The following is a 21,442-nucleotide window of genomic DNA, read 5'->3' as shown; positions in this document are numbered from 1 at the left end:
AAGGGGGGGGGAAGGGGCGGGGCATGGGCGTTCCGTGTTGGGGCCAACAGTTACATTCGTAAACCTATATTTTAAAATTGGAGGCCACAGTGCGTGGTGGCTTATTAGTCGCATATATTTACTGTGCTCCTGATGAGGTGTAAGTTTGCAGAAATCACATTTTAGGCCTAACACGACAAGGTGAGGGATCCAGATCAACTGGGTGAAGGCAGAATGAAGAACCAGAGGGGTATGGATGACCTTGATATTGACTGGGAAATCTGGTGTACTAAATGGAAAAACTGGGAATGTTTTATGCGCAGGCATGTTTTAAAATCTGCTTATCTATGTGCGTTAAAGACAACAAAGTTCTAAGGAAGATATGCGAAGCCCGTTTGCTCGAGTAATGGCTTAAAATTAGAAGCATACTTACAAGCAGGTGCATTTTAAATCATACTTGCGCAAGTGCGCGCATGATTTAAAATTCCAGCGTATGTATACATGCTTTAAAGTTACCGGCCCTGTCTCTAGATCATGGGAAACTCAGGCAGATGATAAAAAAATAAAGCTAGTTTGAAAACATAACCAAAAATGAGGAAGGAGGAGTGAATAAAGCTTCCTTCATCCCCAAATGAAAAGGGATAAAACTTGGAAAGATGAAAGTTGGAAAAAGGCACCCTTTTCTCCTGTTCCATATACAAGATTCCTAGACACAAGGATCCTTTCCCAAAAGTAAATATTACAGATTCAGGAGTAGGAACAAAGACATCCTACTTCCTGTAAGGGATAAATAAAAATCCACACTGCAAAATGGTGGCACTGGATTTTATAGTCTGGAGACTCCACGCCTGCAGCATACCACATAAGGGAGCTAAAACCCAACAAACTCCTACGTCTATTTCCGCTGATAATATGGGCCAATCCTCTTGGTAGAGACCCAATAGGGTTCTCTACACTTAGAATTAATAACCGCCGGTGCACCTAATAATGATATCAATTTTAGTGTAGAAGTAAACTGAACAACTCAGGGGAATAGAGGAGAAATACAGTATCTGCATTTTATTAAGAAATTCTGGTGACAATGATTATGCTTGTAATGCCAAAAGTCTGGTTTATTAAAAATAAAATAAAACAAAACAAAAAAAAAAAAGAATCTGCACCTTTAATTGTTGAAATTGCTGTAATTTAATAAGATCTGTTTAAGTATGTTTATTTTCTACTGAAAATTATTCAAGCTGTATATTGTACTGATTCTGACAGTTCAGATTAATAAAAATTCTCATAAACAAAGTCTGTTTTATGATATTTGACAATTCCTTGAAGGCATTATACCCTTTATATTCAGTTACAGGTGGCATAGGTAACAGCTCTGTTTGTGCTTAAGCACCCCTAATATTGAGCAAACTTGTTTGCTGTGTCCAGGAGGGATAATTTGCTTTGCATTTAGCAACTCCAATCATTTTGAAAAGTAGGATCCCATGATGGTTGGGATTATATATATATATATATATATATATATATATATATATATATATATATATATATATATAAAACGAATGACAATGTGGACATCATTGAATCCAAATTTGTAAAGGCCTTTCCCTTCCTTCCTCCACAAATCTGAACACAGCCAGCATGGACTTACCCAAGGGAAATCTTCCCTCATAAATCTGTTACTTTTTTTTTTTTTTTTTTTAAAGAGTGGATAAACATGTTGATAAAGGTGAACTAGTAGATGTGGCATATTTGAATCTTCAGAAGGTGTTTGACAAAAACCCTCATAAGAGGCTTTTAAGAAAACTAAAAAGTCATAGAATAGGAAGCAATGTCTTTTTGTGGATTGCAAACTGGTTAAAAGGCAAGAAACAGAGAGTAAGATTTAATGGTCTGATTTCACAGTAGAAATCAATTTACAAATGATCTGGAAAGACGTATAGCGAGTAAGGTGATCAAATTTGGAGATGACACAAAATTATTCAGAGTAGTTAAATCACAAGCGGATTTAATAAATTGCAGAGGACCTTGCAAGGCTGGATGATTGGGCATTCATATGGCAGATGAAATTTAAAGTAGAAAAGTGTAGGGTGATGCATATAGGAAAAAATAACCCTTGCTGTAGCTACACAATGTTAGGTTCCATTTTAGGAGCTACCACCCAGGAAAAAGATCTGGGGGTCATAGTTGATATTACATTGTAATTGTCAGCTCAGAGTGCTGCGGCAGTCAAAAAAGCAAACAAAATGTTAGGAATTATTAGGAAGAGAATGGCAAATAAAATAGAGGATGTTATAATGCCTCTATATCGCTGAATGGTTAGACCACACCTTGAACATTGTGTGCAATTCTGGTCACCGCATCTCATAAAAGTTATAGTTGCACTGGAGAAAGTACAGAGAAGGGCGACCAAAACAAAAAAGGGCATGGAACGGCTCCCCTATGAGGAAAGGCTGAAGAGGTTAGGGCTGTTCAGCTTGGAGAAAAGATGCCTGAAGGGGGATATGATAGAGGTGTTTAAAATCATGAAAGGACTTGAATGGGCACATGTGAAATGGTTATTTACCCTTTCAGATAATAGAAGGACTAGGGGTCACGTCATGAAGTTATCAAGTAGCTCATTTAAAATAAATTGGAGAAAATTATTTTTCACTCAACGTACAGTTCAGTTCTGGAATTTGTTGCCAGAGGATGTGGTTAAGGCAGCTAGTTTAGCTGGGTTTAAAAAAGGGTTGGATAAGTTCCTGGAGAAGTCCATAAACTCCTATAAATCAATAGAGAATAGCCACTGATTGTTGCCGGCATTAGTAGCATGGGATGTATTTAATGTTTGGGTACTTGCCAGGTACTTGTGACTTGAATTGGCCATTGTTGGAGACAGGATACTGACCTTGATGGACCCTTGATCTGACCCAGAATGGCATATCTTATGTTCTTTGTACTTCTCTGAATTTGAAGACCGGCAAACTGGTTCTTCTCAGAAAGTGAAAATAGATAGTTTTTTTTTTAATGAAACAAACCTTAGAAGAGAGTCATCAGCATTATTAGTTATGCAGCAAATTAGTTTAAGACATGAACACCAATTATTTGCCATTCTAAGCAGCAGGTCTTTATGATCAGAAGAAATTTTAGATAAATAGGATACTTCCCTCAGCTTGCCATATAAAATTCTTATGCAAAGATGAATTTTGAAGTGAAAACCAACTACTACTGCTGACAACAGTGTAGCAATTAAAGACCCAATAGAACATGTGTGGCAAGGGCTATCATATGCCTCTGTTGAGCCCTGGAAAGCAAAGCTAGTTTCAGTTTGCTCAGTCAGAACAAACCCTGGTCCTGCTTCATGTGGGTGGGACAGGAAGCTGAAGCACTGCAGGCATTCGGTTGTAGTTGTAGTCACCCACCTAGGTGCATTTTTCCAATGAAAATCTACCTGCCCAAAAAGCAGGAGCACAACAAGTCCACAGGTACTTTGTAGCAGATGTAGTTTGCATCTACTTTCCCGTCTGAAATTTGGTATAAAATCTGCAGGTAAAAAGTAACCATGAACTTTGCTGCAAAGCAGAGAGCTGAAAATGACCTGCCTTAAAGGTGTTTTCCAATATCTTCAAGCTCAAGGCACACCACCTACATTAGCGAAAACATTACATGGCAAACCAGTCTCCATGGAGCAGATAGTGCCGACATGGAGATGACTCATACAGCCAAAAAAGAACTAGGGAAGCACCAAAAGCCTCACTAGCCTCTCTTCTAAATTTAAAACCCAAAGGAAGAGAGGGATCAGAGACACACTAGGACTTGTCACAATGCAGTAGCATTCTAGTTGGGGTTTTTTTCAATGTAATGTTTATTCAGTATTTTCAAAGATGTAAACAATGTACAATAATATTTGAGGTCGTACAATGATTGCACATAAAGATATGCATCAGTGGAATAATAATGTACAGCTATACGAATTGTGTTATATATTAAATGCAACATGTAACATATCAAATGCAATCCAACATCAACAAGCTGAATATCTAAGAACGTGGAAGAATAAAGTATGATGAGCTATAAATACAGTGGTCAGCCGTGTCAGTCTGTTCATTGGGTTACCATATTACTGAGGATTCATTAGAGGCAGAAGTCCCCAAGGTTGCAGAAAGCTCTCTGCTTTTCCATAAAAGATATGGTGACCATGTCCTCCTGAATTTGGGCAGTTATCTTATACAACACACATATAGTGTCCAGTTTCTGTAAAAAGGAGTCCTTTGGAGGTACCTTGGACTGTTTCCAAGTGGCCGCCAAAAGGCACTGTGTCCCCAAGCAGAACTGGTTGATTAGTATACTTTCAAACCTGGAACCATCAACAGGAACGTTCAATAGTCCCTGGGCCGGGGTAAGTTCTACTTGTTTGTGTAGAGTGCATTGTATGATGTCCTGCACATCAGTCCACAGTCTCTTTACATGAAGACATTCCCACCACATATGTAGGTAAGATCTGATTTGGCCACAGCTTTTATAACCTGCTTGGTATGAGGTGCCAACGGAATAAGCTTTTATAACCGTTTTCAGTAAGGGAAGAGGAGACAGAGCACTTCTTAGTGTGAATGAATATTTGATCCCATTCCTCATCAGAGAGAGAAATCCCCAATTCTCTCTCCCATTTGTATGTGTATTGTGGCCTTCCTACCAAAGAGCCTTGGAGCATATTATAAATTTTTGATAAACCACCCCGCAGGCGGTCTGCATGCTCACACCATCCCTCAAATTGGGACTTTCCTTTAGTTAATTCTCCCTGTATAATCTTCCCGTCTATCAAACTGTCGGAGTTGCAGGTAGGAGAAAAAGGCAGATGGTGATAATTGCTATAATTCCTGGAGGCGGGCAAATGACATAATACCATCTTTGTCTCTGATCTGGCCCAGTGTGTTCACTCCCTTGCTCTTCCATTCACAAAATAACGAGGAGTCCCACCCCGGGGAAAAGCCAACGTTGTGGAACAAATGTGTATTCGAAAAGTATTTTCTCGTGCCCACTAGGAGAGATTTCCACTGATCCCAAGATTGCAGTATGGTTTGAAGGGGGAGAGGAATTTCTCCATCAATCTTCCATGTCCCCTTTGGTTACCAAGTGAAGGCTTTTAGAGGGAGTGATCCCAGGTTAGCTTGTTCTATGGCCACCCATCTCGGTGTTTCTCCTTGCCTATGCCATGAAAGGACAGCAGCAAGCTGAGCTGCTGCGTAGTACCACTGGAGTTTAGGGACCCCCAGTCCTCCGCGAAGCGTATGTCTAAAAAGTATAACTTGCGCTACCCTAGGGGGCCTCTGCTTCCATATGAACACAAACAGACGTTTTTGCCATGTTTTTAATATAGCGGTGGGGATATGAATTGGCAGCGATTGGAACAGATAATTAAATTTGGGAAGTACAGTCATCTTTAATAACACTATCCTCCCAGTCCAAGAAATAAGCAAGGATGTTCAGTGGTCTAAATCCTGGAAGACTTTGGCCGTTAGAGGGATGTAATTAAGTTTAAATAGATCATCTAATTTATTACCTATTATAATCCCCAGATATTTTATTTTTGACCCTGCCCATTTCAGGGGGAATTGTTGTTGAAGTTGTGTGGCTTGTGCGATGGGTAGGGAAATATTTAATACCTTGAACTTGTCAAGGTTTAAACGAAAACCAGACACTGAGCTGAATTCCATCAATTTATCTACAACTCCTGGTAAAGACTGTTGAGGGTTGGTTAGTGTGAACAGCACTTGTAGTCTTCTGTCCCCACGAATCTTCGTGGTGAGTGGTTCCAGAAATAACGCAAATAGCAGGGGAGACAAGGGGCATCCCTGCCTGGTTCCTCTAGTTATTGGGAATGGGTGTGAGTAGGCCCCATTTACCTTCACCCTAGCCCTTGGATTGTCATAGAGTTTAAGCAGCCAATTAAAAAAGTTGGGGCCAAAGTTCATCTTTTCCAGGGTTTTAAACAAAAATTGCCAATGAACCATATCAAACACTTTTTCAGCATCAACAGCTAACAATATAGCTGGGATATGGTCTTTCTTAGTCTTCCATAAAAGATCTAGTATTTTCCGGACATTATCTGCTGCTTTCTGCCCTGGAATAAAGCCAGCTTGGTCTGGGTGGGTTAATTTAGCCATCACTCTATTGAGGCGTGTTGCTAAAATCTTGGCTAGGAGCTTTAAATCGATATTAATTAATGATATGGGTCGATAAGACCCACACTTCAAGGGGTCTCTTCCCAGTTTCACCAGTATTGTGATTCCTGCAATGTTAGCTTCAGCAGGAAGGGAACCTTCATCTCAAAGTGCATTAAAGGCCTCCAGCAAGTAAGGTGATAGGTGGTCCGTAAATGTTTTTGTAAAACCGGCCTGTGTACCCATCTAGGCCCGGTGCTTTATTAACTTTGAGGGCTTTAATAGCTTGGTGAAGCTCAGTGGGTATTATAAGGCCCTCAAAATATTGTTTCTCTGTTTCTGTTAGTGTGGGTAAAGTGATATGATCAAGGTAAGCTTCAATGTTTGCCAGAGAGATGCTGGGGTCTGCAGCATAGAGCTAACCGTAAAATTGTTGAAATCTTTGCTGTATCAGCTCTGCAGAGTCCAATATGGAACCATCTGCCACTTTGATCCTAGTTATTTGATTTTGTGTGATCTGTTTTTTCAGCCTGCTTGATTTATTGCCCCATTTGAAATGTTCTTGCTGCACTAATTGTAGCTTATAAGCGATGTCATTCGCTTGGATGGCCTTCAGGGCACTACGAGCGCTCTAGAGCTGATTATAAACTCTAGTAGACAGAGATGCCTTGTGCTGCTTCTCCAGATCAGAAATACTGGAGAGTAATGCTGTTACTTTCGCCTGGGTTGTCTTTTTGCGATAAGAAGTCTCGGATATAAACTTACCCCAAAGAACTACTTTTAAACATTCCCAAAGTAGTGGTTCCGGGTGGGAATTTGTTCCATTAATTTGTTGATACTGTCGGAATGCAATTTCTGACAAATTTCCAATACCGTAGCCCCATCTGTAATTTGCATGTCTGTATATACAACCAAGTTGGGCCGTGGTCTGACCACACAATAGGGCCTATCCCCAAATCTCTAATGTGGAGGCTGAGCAGTTTATCTACTAGAAAGTAATCGATGCGGGAATAGGAGTGATGAGGGTGAGAATAGAAGGTATAATCCCGGGTGGTGGTATTCTTATGTCGCCATATGTCCACCACATCTCTGTCTCTGATAAATTTTTTTAAGATGTTTGTGTCCTTTGGAAGCCCCTAATCCTCCCCCAGTCGAGTTATCCAAGCGTGGTTGGATGGTGAGATTAAAATCACCCGCAATAACCAAATGGCTCTCCTCTACTATGTTCAATACTTTGTCTAAACTGTCTAAGAAATCTTGTTGGGAAGTGTTTGGGGCATATACATTTAGTATAGTATAGATTTCTTTATCAATATCCAGCTGAACCAACAAGAAATGCCCCATGGGATCCGCTATATGTTTGAGTACTGTACCCCGGAAATCCTTGTTTAAGAGTGTGCTAACACCAGTATATTTCTCTTCCTTAGAGGCCGCTGCATGAAATTGTTGGGAGTAAAGCGGCCACTGAAGTAAATGTTCATATCTTTTCTGCAGATGTGTTTCCTGAATAAGTATATCTGCCTTTGATTGCTGCGCCTCATGTTTAAGAAACTGTTGTTTTTGCCGACTATTGAGGCCCTTCACATTTAAGGACCATAATTTAATGGGCATCATATTACAGATCTAGGCATATCCCGTTCTGCACCCCGGAGCATGGATTCATTCCATCCCACTTTGTTTTAGGACCTGTAGCTTAAAGAAGCATTCTTTTGTTGTGGTATTAATGAACTTTTTGAAGTTCAGTCTGGAGTCAAGGGTGGCCCCCAGGTTTCTCACCTGGTTTACTAGCGGTATGGTTGCGTAATTGGCGAAGGGGTTATTGTCATTAGAGTAGATGAGAAGGAGTTCTGTTTTGGATGTGTTGAGAACCAGATTGAGACTTGAGAAAAGGAGGTTGATGGTGTGCAGGCAGCTGTTCCAATAGTTCATAGTAGTAGAGACGGGGTCCGAGATGGGGATTAGGATCTGGACGTCGCCTGCATATATCAAGTGGGTGAGGTTGAGGTTATTGAGTAGTTGGCATAAAGGAAGTAGATAGATATTAAACAGGGTAGGGGAAAGTGATGAACCCTGTGGTACTCCTTGATTAGAAGGTACGGAGTGGGATTCTTTGTCGTTTATTTTAACTTTGTAGTGCCTGTTGTTGAGGAAGGATTTGAACCAGAGAAGTGCAGAGCCAGAGATGCCTATTTCCATTAGACGGTTGATGAGGATTGTATGGTTTACAGTGTCGAACGCCGAAGAAATGTCGAGAAGAGCTAGAAGGTAGGATTGGCCCTTGTCAAGGCCCATCAGGATATCGTCTATTAATGAAAGAAGGAGAGATTCTGTGTTTAGGCGTTTCCTGAATCCGAATTGAGAAGGGAAGAGAATATTGTGGGAGTCAATGTAGTATGTGAGTCGAATGTTGACCAGCTTTTCCATTAGCTTGGCTATAAAAGGTAAGTTTGCAATGGGGTGGAAATTTCCAGGGTTGGATGGGTCCAGGTTGGGTTTTTAAAATAAGGGTTTTAGGGATGCAGTTTTTAATGAATCAGGGACAGATCCTTGACTGAGGCAGCAATTAATGATGTCTGCCATAGCTTTAGAGATAGTGTTAGGAATGGTGAGGAGTTTGGTAGGTATTTGGTCCAATGGATGTGATGCAGGTTTCATGTTTTTGATTATCGATTCGATTTCCAAGGATGATGTGGGTTCAAAAGATGCAAGTGTCTGTTTGTGTACAGCTGGGGAGTAAGGTTGGCTAGGTGGAATAGTGAATAAGGATGCCAAGGCAAAACAAACATGTAACTTAAAAAAAAAAAATTAACATCCCAATCTGGCTTTAGAAACCCCACTGTTCTGTAGTGTGTGATTATTTACACCTTGCTATGTGGCTTATGCAACTGAAGAGAATCATTAACCTTTCCAATACTGCCTCAAAATTTTCACTCAAACACAGTGGGAGGTGTGGGGAAGGAAGAATATAGAGAACAAAGACAGTAAGATAGTGCACAGTGCCTTACACAAAGAAGGTGAGACACAAAGCACAAAAACATATAAACCTGACAGTAGAAAAAGACCATACATCCTATTTAACCTGCCCATCTATACCAACTGTTCAGCTTTACTATCAATACTACTCCCTCAGAGATCTCCTGGTGCTTGTCTCATGCTTATTTCCACCACCTACCTGGGAGAATATTCCATGGTCCACCACCTGGTCTGTAAAGAAATGCTTCCTTAAATTACTCCTGAGTCTAGCCCCTTTCACTCATCTTATGAACCCCCAATCCAGAACCTCCATTCTGTGAAGAGGCTGAACTCTTTTGCCTTTATATCTTGGAGATATTTAAATTCCTCTAGCATATCTCTCCTACTCTGCCTTTCGTCTATGGTATACATGTTTAAATCTTTAGGTCTGTCACCATATGCTTTATAGTGAAGCCCAATGACCATTTCAGTAGTAACCCTCTGGATCGATTCTATTCAATTAATATTCTTTCACAGGTGCAGTCTCCTGATCTGTTTCAAGCATTCCAAATTAGGTCTCCTCAGGGACCTTTACAGGGGCAATATCACCTCATTCTTTCTGCTCACTGTAGGGAGATATTCCATGTTTTACCACTGAAAGCATCAAATATGAATCATAATAGCCAAGAAATTTGCAGACCTGTCTCAGTGGAAAAAGAAGAGACCATGCCCAGATGAGAACTTTACACTGAAGGATACTTTATCAAGATCTGCCTGTTTGTATGCTCCTGTGTAAATAACCAAGGCAGAGGGACAATGCAGCAGCTAAGCTCATAAGCAGAAGTCATGGACTGGCCAAGGGAGCCCAGAGGTCAGAAGGACCCCCACCCTTGGAAGAAGGGGGGCAGTCTAGGATGGAGAAAAACACTGATTCTAGCTCACAGCTTGGCATACATACTTAGCCGTATGCCCCCTGAAGAAATAGGGAGGGGGGAAAAAGAACTGCAATGTGGCAAAGACCCTCCACCAACCATGTGACTATGCATGAACTTATGCATATTTATCAGCTGGAAAGTATAAGACAGGGGAGTGAAACCAGAAAAGTGATCCTGAAACCAAAGAAGAGACCCCCGAAACAAAAGGAACCAGAAGAGCGAAAGGCGGTCCAAAGCAGACCAACACCCCTTGCTATCAAGGAGGGAGAAGACTAGGTGTGGACAGGAAATCGGGGCAGGACACCAGAGAAAGAAGATGCCTTGCTCAGGTTCAGAGAGTGATGAGGGGCAAGAGCCAGCCCTAAACAGCCTGGCAAGTACCAGAGCCAGAAGCAAGTTTCCTTCCTGGAATGCCGCCAGTGTTCTAGGACCAGACCCAGGAAGCAAGTCTCCGTCCCTGCACACAATCTCCAGACCTCCAGCCAGCGTCTGCGTCAGAGGTAAACAGAGGGATATTGCCTGAAGTTGGGACCAGGGATAAGTAAGTTAGCCATAAGTATTCTTATATTAAGCAGGCTAAGGTTTATGGCATGTTTGTAAACACCCATGGTAGAGAACTTTCTTTAGAGCAAACTGGTGCTTAGTGGCCAGGATGTTAGAGACAGGAATTGTTGTTATCTTCTAAATGCTAAGAACTGCCAAATCTAATAAATAAAAGTCTATTTCTGAGGAGAACATGTCTTTTTCCTAACTTAGGATTGTGAAGTAAGGGGGAGGGCAACTGGAAATGTCCTGTAGCAGACAAGTCTCTGCACCCCTAAATTTGCTTACATGACTATTCCTTTCCCTATGAACCCAAGCATCTTTCTGGCTTTTGGTATCATCTTACCCACCTGTTTGGCCACATTAAGACCATCAGATACGATCACCTCTAAATCTCATTCTTTTTTCATGCATAGAAGAATTTTATCCCCTAGACTGTAGCACTCCCTTGGGTTTTTGCAGTCCAAATGCATGACCCTGTAATTTTTAGCATTATATTTTAGCTGCCAAACTCTAGACCACTCTTCAAGCTTCACTGGATCCCTCCTCACGTTTCCCATAATTACTATTTGGCCTCCCCAACTTGCCCAGTTGTCCTTGCCTACACTATTCTAAGTTTTGGTTATTATTCTTTCCTGCTCTTGCAAGTAGTCATCTAGTGATTAGATCAGCAGGCTGACAACTAGGTGTAACTATACCTTAGGGCACATAAAATGATGGGAGGTTTTTCCTTATAGAGAGAAGGGTCCGTCTCCCAAATTTATTTAGTGGTTTCAGATAGATGGGTTATGCATATGGTGAAGTGGTCTTTGATGGAGACAACAGAAGTATCTTACAAATCTCTGGGCTGGTCAGGGAGAACCCTAGCCATTCTCCCCTCCATAAACTCGAGCCCTTAACTATCACATAGTGCTGGCAGCAAAAAAGCATTAAGCACTTTTAGATAAACACAATTCTTAACTTTATTTCTGGTTTTAATCCAGTCATTATATACAGGAATAGAACTGGGTAGCATATAAATACTGAATACTCAGAGTTCATGGGATACAAACAGTCAGAGTAATCTTACTCTAAATATACCATATGGTACTCTACAGGATGAGTGTACTAGTCACTCAGACTACACTTAAACATCAGTTAGATCTCCTAACTCCACATGCCAAACATTTCCCAAGAATATAAAGATTACAGCCCCCATTACAGTTCCCCCATTTTTCACACAAATAGGTACTCTTCCAGATTTCAAACCCACTCAAAACTAAAAGGGCCAGGTACCACACTCCCAGATCCCTTTTCATTTTAAACCCCAGTCTCAAATCCTTGTGGGAAATGAGGTTCGCCCCTTCACTAGACTCTTAATTCTTATTTCTCCATTCCTTCTACCAGCAACTTGCAGGTTTCCCAGGCATCCTATATGCCCCTAGGCTCTTCATGGGGCATTCATCTCAGAACAACCCCTTGCTCCTTCCTCTAGGCTAATTTTCTCAAGGGGAGGAAACTTCTTCCACTCTCTGGCCTTAGGCCTCTTTCCTTGAGGGAAAAAGCCTCAAGCAGGATCCCACACCACATTGGGGTGGTCCTCGGGCCAGTAGGCTGGCTATATCAGGCTACTACATCCTGCAAGTACCTCTCACAGCAACTCCAACTTGGGAAAGAGCAAAAATGGGCCCCTTCCTGCCAAATCCTCCCAAATGTATGTCTCCCGCTAAACCTTCTTCCACCAATCAGGCAAACCCACATTCTTAAGCAGATCATTATTCTACCCATCAGTCACAACATTAAACCATCACCTTCCCCAAAATAAATGCCATCCTAAGGTCATTCAGTGGCATCTCATGCTCAAAACATAAAATATTTTTAATGTAACTACAACCAATGAAGATGCCAGGGTCTTCCCCACCCAAAATATCTTGTGCGATTAGAACAGAAAAGTGAGCATAATTTGGGGATTTTCCCACACAGGGAAGCCAGGTTTCGAATTTTGCTTCTCCCGCAGATACTCCTTGTGAGTTAGGGCAAGTCACTTCACCCTCCATTGCCTCAACTTAGATTCTAAGTCCTCTTGGGCAGGGAAATAACTCCAGTACCTGAAGATAACTTGCCTTGAACTTGGATTTGGACAAGGCAAATAATTAAAACTAACATCCAAATCTAAAGCCCTTACCATGGCTTTCTGCCCTAAAGGAGCTTGCTCAACTATCAGTCATACATCATGATTGTCTTCAAGATGTTGCTTCCTATCCTTTATTTTGGTAACCATGCCACCTTGCCAGCTCCCCTCAATTATTACTGAGGGCATACCAACATGTAGCCCCTGTCCTGGTCAGCTCTTAGGCACAATGGCAGACAGGGAGGGTCAAGATCATGCACACCAGTTCAGTCACACTAAATATCACATTCTACTCCCAAGCCGTTGTTCAAACAAAAATCTTTACTAAAAGCTGGTTGCAGGGGAAAAAAAATCCATAACAATACACCAGCGAATAGCTAACGCCAGCAAAACAAAGTACAAAAATAACAGTCTTTTTAAATTATTCCCACACTTTCCTTAACAGGTAAAATCTTATGGGCAGGTACACTTCCTCCCTGGGCCCTCCTAGTGCATAAGAACATAAGAAATTGCCATGCTAGGTCAGACCAAGGGTCCATCAAGGCCAGCATCCTGTTTCCAACTGAGGCCAAACCAGGCCACAAGAACCTGGCAAGTACCCAAACAACCTTTTGGTTGGCAGATCATCTTCTCAATTCTGTTTCTCTGTAGAGCCTTTGACTGAACAACTTCAACTTTGTGGATTTTCCCAGGTAGGCTTACTCTCTCTGAAACCTCCTAATACACTCATCCAGCAGTTTCTGTAGAATCCCGTTCTTTATGGAGCTCCTTAGATTCTGATCCTTTCTCAGGAACTCTTCTCTCCCACTCACTCTAGACTCCCAGGACTTCCCCCTCCTGAATTCCTGCAATTCTTCATCTCTCCTGGCAGTCCTTTGCCCAAAAGAGAGTTCATTATTTCTGGTATTATCCCTGATGGGGGACAGACCAAACAAGTGCCTTCTGCAAGGAGAGAAACTCAATCTTAGCCCTGTGTTAAGGCTCTCTCTACAATTCTCATTCTCTTTCTTCTCTCCAGACCCTCTTCCCTTGCATCACATAGGTGCAAGGGTTTTATTTACTCCCCAAACCCTTCCCAAAACACTTCACTATCACCCCTCACTCACAGACATCACACAAAAGGGCAAGATCTGGAAAGACTTGTAACACCTACTATTGAGGCTACTGCTACCATAAGGGTAAAAGGCACACTGCTAGTAAGGGGCAGATTTTGGCACTCCCTTATATATGCTCTACTACAGGTCTGTGCTGGCCAATCATGCTACCTTTTTCTAGGAGCTTGATGCAGCAATATTGCCATTCCATACAAGTTGTCTTTGTTGTTTCCCATTTTGGCCGTCTACTATTCCAAATAGATAGGTAGAAGTAGTTCCGTACTTATATTTCTACCCTATCTTTTCTTCTCCCATCTCCTGCCCTTACCACTGCCTTCTATATATGCCCCAAGCATGCCTGAATTCTCTCAAGGTTTGGGTTATTACCATCTCTACTGGTTGGATAATCCACTATCATGTCAATAAAAAAGTATTTCCAACAGCATATCATGGTCCCTTGTCTTTGAGCTTCTTTTACCATTGAGCAATAAGCATCAACAAATAGGCAATGCAATACATTTGTAACTTGCTTTTGAGAACTATGCTCTCCATCAGGTCAGTGAAGAAACAGAACAATTACACTTAGTTTAAATAGCAGAGTCAGGCATGAGGTTGTCTGCTTATGCCACTACAGCTCAGTAAAGGGATGGAGAAGATGGGGACATTTGACAAAGGCAGTACATTTTTACATTTCTAAAGGGCCTACATTTACTGATGGGTGAAAAACCAATGTCATTAGTAAATCCTTGTATGCTTGTTGAAAATGTTGGATCATCTTAATTTTTTTAAAAAATATGCATTTGTGTACTGCTAGAATTTCCTTTAAATACCCTGACTATGAAGTCAATAAGAGAGTGATATTCTCTTGAGAAATGTTCACCTACCGAGATGTCACTCTGTTCTGATCTATAAACTTATTTTATGTCTGAGATGGTTTATTCTCATCCTTTATTTTTGGCTTGTTTCACTTGTGTAACATTTCTCTTCAGTTTGAGGGGCACACAGTAGTAAAATGCCTTCCAGGATGCTCAGCTGGCAAAAATACAAACCAGATTGTCAATACCATTAAGGAAGAAAGTAAGGAATATAAAACTGATGTCATCCATCTGGGGACCAATGACCTCACTACAAACAGCATCCAAAAAGGAAAAAGATTTCCAGAATCTGGGGAAGCAGCTTGGGCACATGGCACAGACTGTTGCTTTTTTGGAAGAGAAAGGTTAGGTCATCCAGACAACTTCAATATATGGCTCAAAACCTGGTGTAAAGGAGGAGGATTTGGATATGGTAAGAAATAAAATTCTATATGGCAAAGATGGACTGCATCTGTCTGTGGCAGGAACAAGGATCCTAAGTGAGAAACTCAAAACATATGTCATCAGGTGTTTAAACTAAAGGATGGGGCTGGCAGAAGGAAGTCAATGGTATTGAAATGTCACCCCCAATGCATACAATACAGAAAGGGTTAGAGGAAAAAAACAAAATTAGTCAACTTTTAGGTGAAAATGCAGAAAAGGTATCTGGGAAGAGCAATAAAATAAGGGAAAAAGCTAGAAATCTATGTACAGAAACGCTTGCAGTCCACGCAACAAAATTCCTGATTTACAGGCTCTGAGAGTGGAGGCGGACTTGGATATTGTAGCTATCAAGGACACATGGTTCAGTGATTATCATGATTGGAATATAACCATCTGAGGCTATAACCTTTTGAGGAAAGAGAGAACAAACAAGGCGAAGTAACTCTTTATGTAAAAAAAAACAATATCTTAGTAACTGAAATGCAGGGTATATGAGCAAAAGAAGAAATGCTGTGGGCTGTCTTAAAAAAATATGATGGCATGTCCATAGATCTCCAAATCAGATAGATGAACTGGACAGTGATTTGGTCGAAAACATCTAAAAATTGGGAAAGAAGGGAGAAGTATTGCTTGTTGGAGATTTAAATCTGCCGGATATGGATTGGAGTATCTTTGCTGCGGAATCTGAAAGGAGTAGGGAGATTATAGATCCTGTCATGGGACTCTGCTTACACAAATGCTGATGGAACCCATGAGGGAAGGAGCGTTACTGGACCTGATGCTCATGAATGGAAACAGTATCTCTAATGTCCAAGTAAGTGTCTATCAGAGGGCCACTGATCATCAGTCTGTATTGACTGATATAGCAGCTAAGATGGAGAGAAGTCACATAAATATCAAAGGTGTTATGACTGTCGGTCGCAAACAGCTGCGACCGCTATTACTCACTTCATGTGTCGTTGCCCTCTCTCCTCTGGGAAGACTCGCGCTGTGGCTAGCCGCCTCCGACCCTCATGGCTCCGTTGCAGGGCTCCCCAGGGCGGCGAGGTTCCCACTGACCGCCAAGTCTCTCCCGGGTCTTCCTAGGTGCGCGCGCACGCTCCATGGCCGTCCTTTAAGGATGCCAGGGCGGGAACCTCAGGGGCGTCTCCCCCTTGATGACATCACTAGCCCTGGACTCTTAAGCACCATTGGGGCCTGGCTCTAATCGACTTGGCAACAAGTTCCCTCCTTGCTGAATCCTACTATTCTCGCTACGGACGCTGGTTCCTGGATCCTGCTCCTCCTGGCATGAGACACTCTCGGGTACCTGCTCCTCAGGGGCCCCTGCTCCTGTCTCTGGCTATCTGCTCCTCAGAGGGCCCTGCGCCTTGGACGCTGTCTGCCATCTCCCTTGCTCCTCGGGGTTGCTCCAGGAACTACTCTACCCGTGAGATGCTACTTCGGTGTACCCCGCTCTGCGGACCATTGCCATATGACTTTACTTCGTAGAGACCAATGTAAGTGTACCCCATCCTGCTGGCCACTGCCTCACTTCTCTGCTTCGTGGAGACCTAGCGCTGGTGTACCCCGCTCCATGGGCCATTGCCATCACTTGTGACTAAGCCGTGCCCCCGCTCCTCGGGGTAGCGCATTGTGAACTTGGGATTGAGCCGCGCTCACCCGCTCCTCGGGCAGCAACTTGTATACTTCTGTTACTGCATTCTGCTCCCCGCTCCTTTGGGTAGCTTCCTGCCTATCTCTGAGACTGTACTGCACTCCCCCGCTCATCGGGGAAGTGTCCTCTAGCACTGCAAGAGAACTCTAGGCTTCCCCATGTCCCAGGTAAGACTACCTCATACTTTCTGTGCTGACCCTCTCTCTGTGGCTCCACCCCCTGGGATTGCCCTCGCAAGCACTCCTCCATACCCTGCCTGCATTCCCCGCTCCACGGGGCCTGTTCAGCACCCCACCACTAGGGGGACCTATTCTGGCAACAACATCCACACCCCAGTCTCCTGCTCTTCCTGTACTCACTGAGCTGTTTCACCTATTGCTCAGACCTCACCTCCCGACGGTGAGGCTCAGTGGGGCTCCTCCCAGTGGGCGGTACCATCTCTCACCTTGGGCCAAGGGCCCACTAACCTATGCATCCTAACAAAAGTCATATAATTCAGATATGCAGACCTTGATAAAATGGGGAAGTACTTTGAGAAGGAGCTACAAGGCTGGGAGGGTATGGGTGAAATAGAATGACAGAGGACTAAATTACAAGGACTATAACAAAGGCAGCAAATCTTTATGTTAAAAAAGTGAATAAGATGGCAGCAGTTCATCTCTCCTGAGTTAACTCCCGTTTCCTGGCTTTATTTGATACTTTTCTGGTTCTTTTCTCTGCATTATGGTAAAGTGGAAAGGGAAAATAAGAACCTACCTGACTGAGCCACCTGATATTCCTACACAAGGAGCTATCGACCGCTTCGCTGTCCGGGAAAGTTCCCAGCCCGATGCCTCCGTGAGTTTGCCTTGCGGTGGGATAGCTGGGATGGTCTCATGTTCATCCCCTGTGGCATTAGACATCTTGCTGAGTCTGGAGGAGAGAAGTGCTCCAGCGTTTCTGACTGAGGGAAGGTCTGGGCCCCCAGTCGATGACATCTCTCTGACTGACATGCTGAGAAGGATCCGGATGGATTCCGCTGCTGTGGTAACTTCCGGTGGTGCCGAGGGAGATGCGGTCAGTTCGCTTGAGTTTCCCCATTCAGATGCCCAAGAATCTACTATTCTTCAGGAAGGTGTTCCTTCTGTTTTGGGTGTAATTTGAGATTATATTTTCTCTCTTCCAAAACCGCAGTATTTTCCTTGGAAACTATTTGGCTGGCTATTGATGGTTTGGGGAAAACTTTGTCTTCACATATCTCTCAAGTTGCTACCAATGTTAAAAATGTAAAATTGTGTATTATGGCCCAAGAGAAAGCTTTGGCTGAATATTCTAAAAAAAATGGAGTAGTGAAGCAAAAAGTGGAACAATTACAAACATGTTATCACCTTAATTAAAGATAATAGTTCTATTCACAGAAAACTTGAATCTCTTGAGAATATTACCAGTGCTAAGAATCTTCATTTGATTAACTTTCCCAAGATTGATTCAATATCTCCCAAAGAAATGTTTTGAAAGTATTTGACTGAGATTTTGAAAACTTCTGTGGAGACTATTCCTCTGGTTGCTCGTGCTTATTATCTACCAGCTCCTCGTATGGAAAATCCTTCAACGTTAGCAGGGGATGTAGCTTCATCCACTCCCTTAGATACTGTGAATCTTATGGCTTCAATCGAAGATACGGGTGAAGTTTAGGTTAATGTGGCCACAATTAGTTATTAGTTTGGTTCTGGAACCAAACAGAGAGACGAGCTGTTTTTTCACTGTAAAATTCATATTTTCCCAGATGTAGCTCATGCTACTCAACTGAGAAGTAGGCAACTCCTTTTGTTAAAATCTCAAGTGTTACAGATTGGAGCAATGCTCCATTTAAAATATCTTAAATGTTTACTTAAATATTATAATGTTAAATATTTTTTTTACCTGCCCAATTGACCGTTTTTCTTTCTGATAAGAAGAAAAAACATTTTTCTTTATTTTCTCTTTCTTAGGCATAAGTCCGCATATCTATCTCTAATAATAATTATGGACTGGTAATTCAAAAAACCGCTCCACTTATTCCTTGTTTTTCTTTTAGATTTTCCTTGTTTTCTGACTCACCTCTTCCAAATATTGTGGACTTTTGTGCATTTTTTTTCTTTTGTATTATCATTGTATATTTCCTAGTTAGCTGGATAACTTGACCTGGATATTCAGTGGTATAAAGGTCTCACTGAATATCCCCAATTAAAGTTATCCGACTAACTGGATAACTTTAAACATAACTGGATATTCTTTTGAAGATTGCCAATTATATATACAGTTATTTGGCTATGGTTAGCAGTATAACTTTAGATTTAACCGGATATATTCATAAAAGAATATATCAGGTTAGTAAAGTTCCATTTAAAAAAAAAAACAAAACCCAACCCCTCACATCGCAGCATGTCCCCTGCTTCCCTCCCACTGGAGTTGCAAAGGCCCTATAGGGTCAAACTCGCCACCCCCTCAAATCAGCCCATTTAATGTTAACTAAAAATTATTGAGGTTGGAAGTCCCCCCTCCCCCACCCTCTGCTCTTCCTTCCCCTTATACTTAAAAAATTAAATCCCGCGGGCTCCAGACTCCCCCCCCCCCCTCAAGCCCACTCCAACCTTTGCCCTGTTACCCCTCCCCCTGCCCCGTATCTTTATTTGAAGTTGGTCTCCAGGATCGCAGTAGCTTCCTACCGTGATCCGGGACAGGCGCCTCAGCCACTGCTAGGCAACTATGATGTAGGCATATGTTTCAGTGCTTAAATCTGAGCAATCTCTCAAAGGCACCCAATAATGAAAATATGGAACACTTTTCTGCAAGATCCCATATAATTAAGGCAGAAATGCAAACAATTTAGGGAGCTCTTCTGGACAGAAAATTCCTGCAACGACAATGGCACTAGTCCCTGCAATTCACAAGACTTTGTGGCTATTATTGGTTAGGATCAGCCACACCCCATAAAAAAGCAGACTGCCAGCCACAAGAACAGATTTAAAATAGCAGAGATAAAGCAAAATATATTATAAAAATAAAATTAAAGTTATATTAAATTAGACTGTTCAACTTAGCCAAAACAGGAACCAAGGAAGCTGTGTAGCCCCTGAGCAAGATCTCATGTGCTTGAGGCTTGTGCTTGGTTCAATACCCCTTGCTCTGCAACTGATTATACCACACCCAGAATGTCTGTTAGGTTGAGTCCCTTGTTCCTCTCTTTAAAGCACGCTGGGATTTTAAGAATAACAACTAGCAATATAATACCACAACTCATAAGACAGTGTAAGAATTTGCAGAAACAGAACACTATCTATTGGAGAAAAGGGTTTTTAAAAAAATATTATTTAGCCACACACAAGACTGAAGCAGAACAGCAAAAATAATCAACGTCTATTGGAAAAAAATATTCCTGCCACCCACAAGAACAGATTCAAAACAGCAGAGGTAAAGCAAAATGGGGAGTTGCATCAGTTAGTTGATATCTGTATAAAGCTGTTTATAATTGGCCATTATTGAATAAGGCTGTAATATTAATCCTTTGCAATGGTAGTCCATTTTGAGTTCGACTGTGAGACTGAATGTACTCAAATAAAAATACCTTATGTACACTTCTCTCTCAGTTCAAATCTGGAAGATAACATCAACATACCAGCAACATCTGAAAGATTTGATATGGTATTAACTCAGAAATGTCTCTTCCAATTTTGGTATAAAAAGGTTGGCATACTGTAGTGCCATTTTGATGCCCATAGCAGTTCTCATAATCTGCAAATAAATTAAATTACTGAAGTTGAAGTAGTTCTGGGACATGATGAATTCATTTATTTTTGCAATCATTTGTGCTGTCTCTTGGTGGTTCACAGTAGCTGTATTTAGGAGTCTGTAACATGCAGTTTTGCCATCTGCATGGGAGATGGAAGCTTGTGTAGGAAAGGGTTGAGTTGCAGTGATTTTCAAGGTCTGTGACTCCGATGTAGTGGTTTGTTTACCATGAAACGTGATCACGTGGGGTTGGCCTGAAAGAATGGACTGTCAGCACTTTAAGCACACAAGGAAGTATCGTTTTTAACTGCAAAAATAAATATCTTGAAAAATATTTTGTTGGCAAGATTGTACAACTGAGAGTGTGACCTTGGAAGTAATGTTTTTAATTGCAAAAATGTATTCTGATAAAGCTTGTTTGCAAGACTGCACAACTGAGAATGTGACTTTGTGGATCAATGATAATATTTATACTGGCCTAATAAGGTGGAGATATGGTAGCCTGATAGGGGTGCAGTAACATCCTCCTATGCTGGTTGTATGAAGGTCCTTTTCTTTAATTATAAATATGCAGTAAAAACTGGTGAGGTATTTTTGGAGTGCCGGAATTTTTTAATGCTATGGGAGCCAATCTAATAAGACCTGTGGTGAAATCTGCGCTGATTTTTCCAAGTGGATTTTTTTGGTGCATGCAGCAAAATCCAGTGGAAGCACAAGATGAAATAACAGCCACGTATGCTAATCAGATACACGCATAAAATCCATGTACCATAATGCATGCAGTAACATGTGCTCATGGCCCTGTGAAGTAAATCATGTAGACATCTGGCACAGAAACCTGCATGGCTACCCACTGGCATGTAAACACCCGCGACTGATTCTCAAGGCGAAAGGCTTTTTTTTTTTTTTTTTTTAAATGAGTAAATTAGTGGTTCAGAAGTTGATGTGAAGATGGGTAGAGCAGTATCTAACCCTTCATGATTGGAC

The 21,442-nt window shown here is 41.8% G+C and overlaps 1 protein-coding gene across 2 annotated transcripts in view; it reads right to left on the bottom strand.

Annotated features, from left to right (window-relative positions):
- CDKAL1 (CDK5 regulatory subunit associated protein 1 like 1) overlaps positions 1 to 21,442 on the bottom strand; it is a 2,132,645-nt gene that overhangs the window by 373,451 nt on the left and 1,737,752 nt on the right. The gene's annotated exons all lie outside the window — the stretch shown is intronic.

This window comes from Rhinatrema bivittatum, chromosome 2 (assembly GCF_901001135.1).
Source record: "Rhinatrema bivittatum chromosome 2, aRhiBiv1.1, whole genome shotgun sequence".
Taxonomy (NCBI): Eukaryota; Metazoa; Chordata; class Amphibia; order Gymnophiona; family Rhinatrematidae; genus Rhinatrema; species Rhinatrema bivittatum.
Note: the sequence above shows the minus strand (reverse complement) of the source record. Positions and strands in the feature narration are given on the sequence as shown.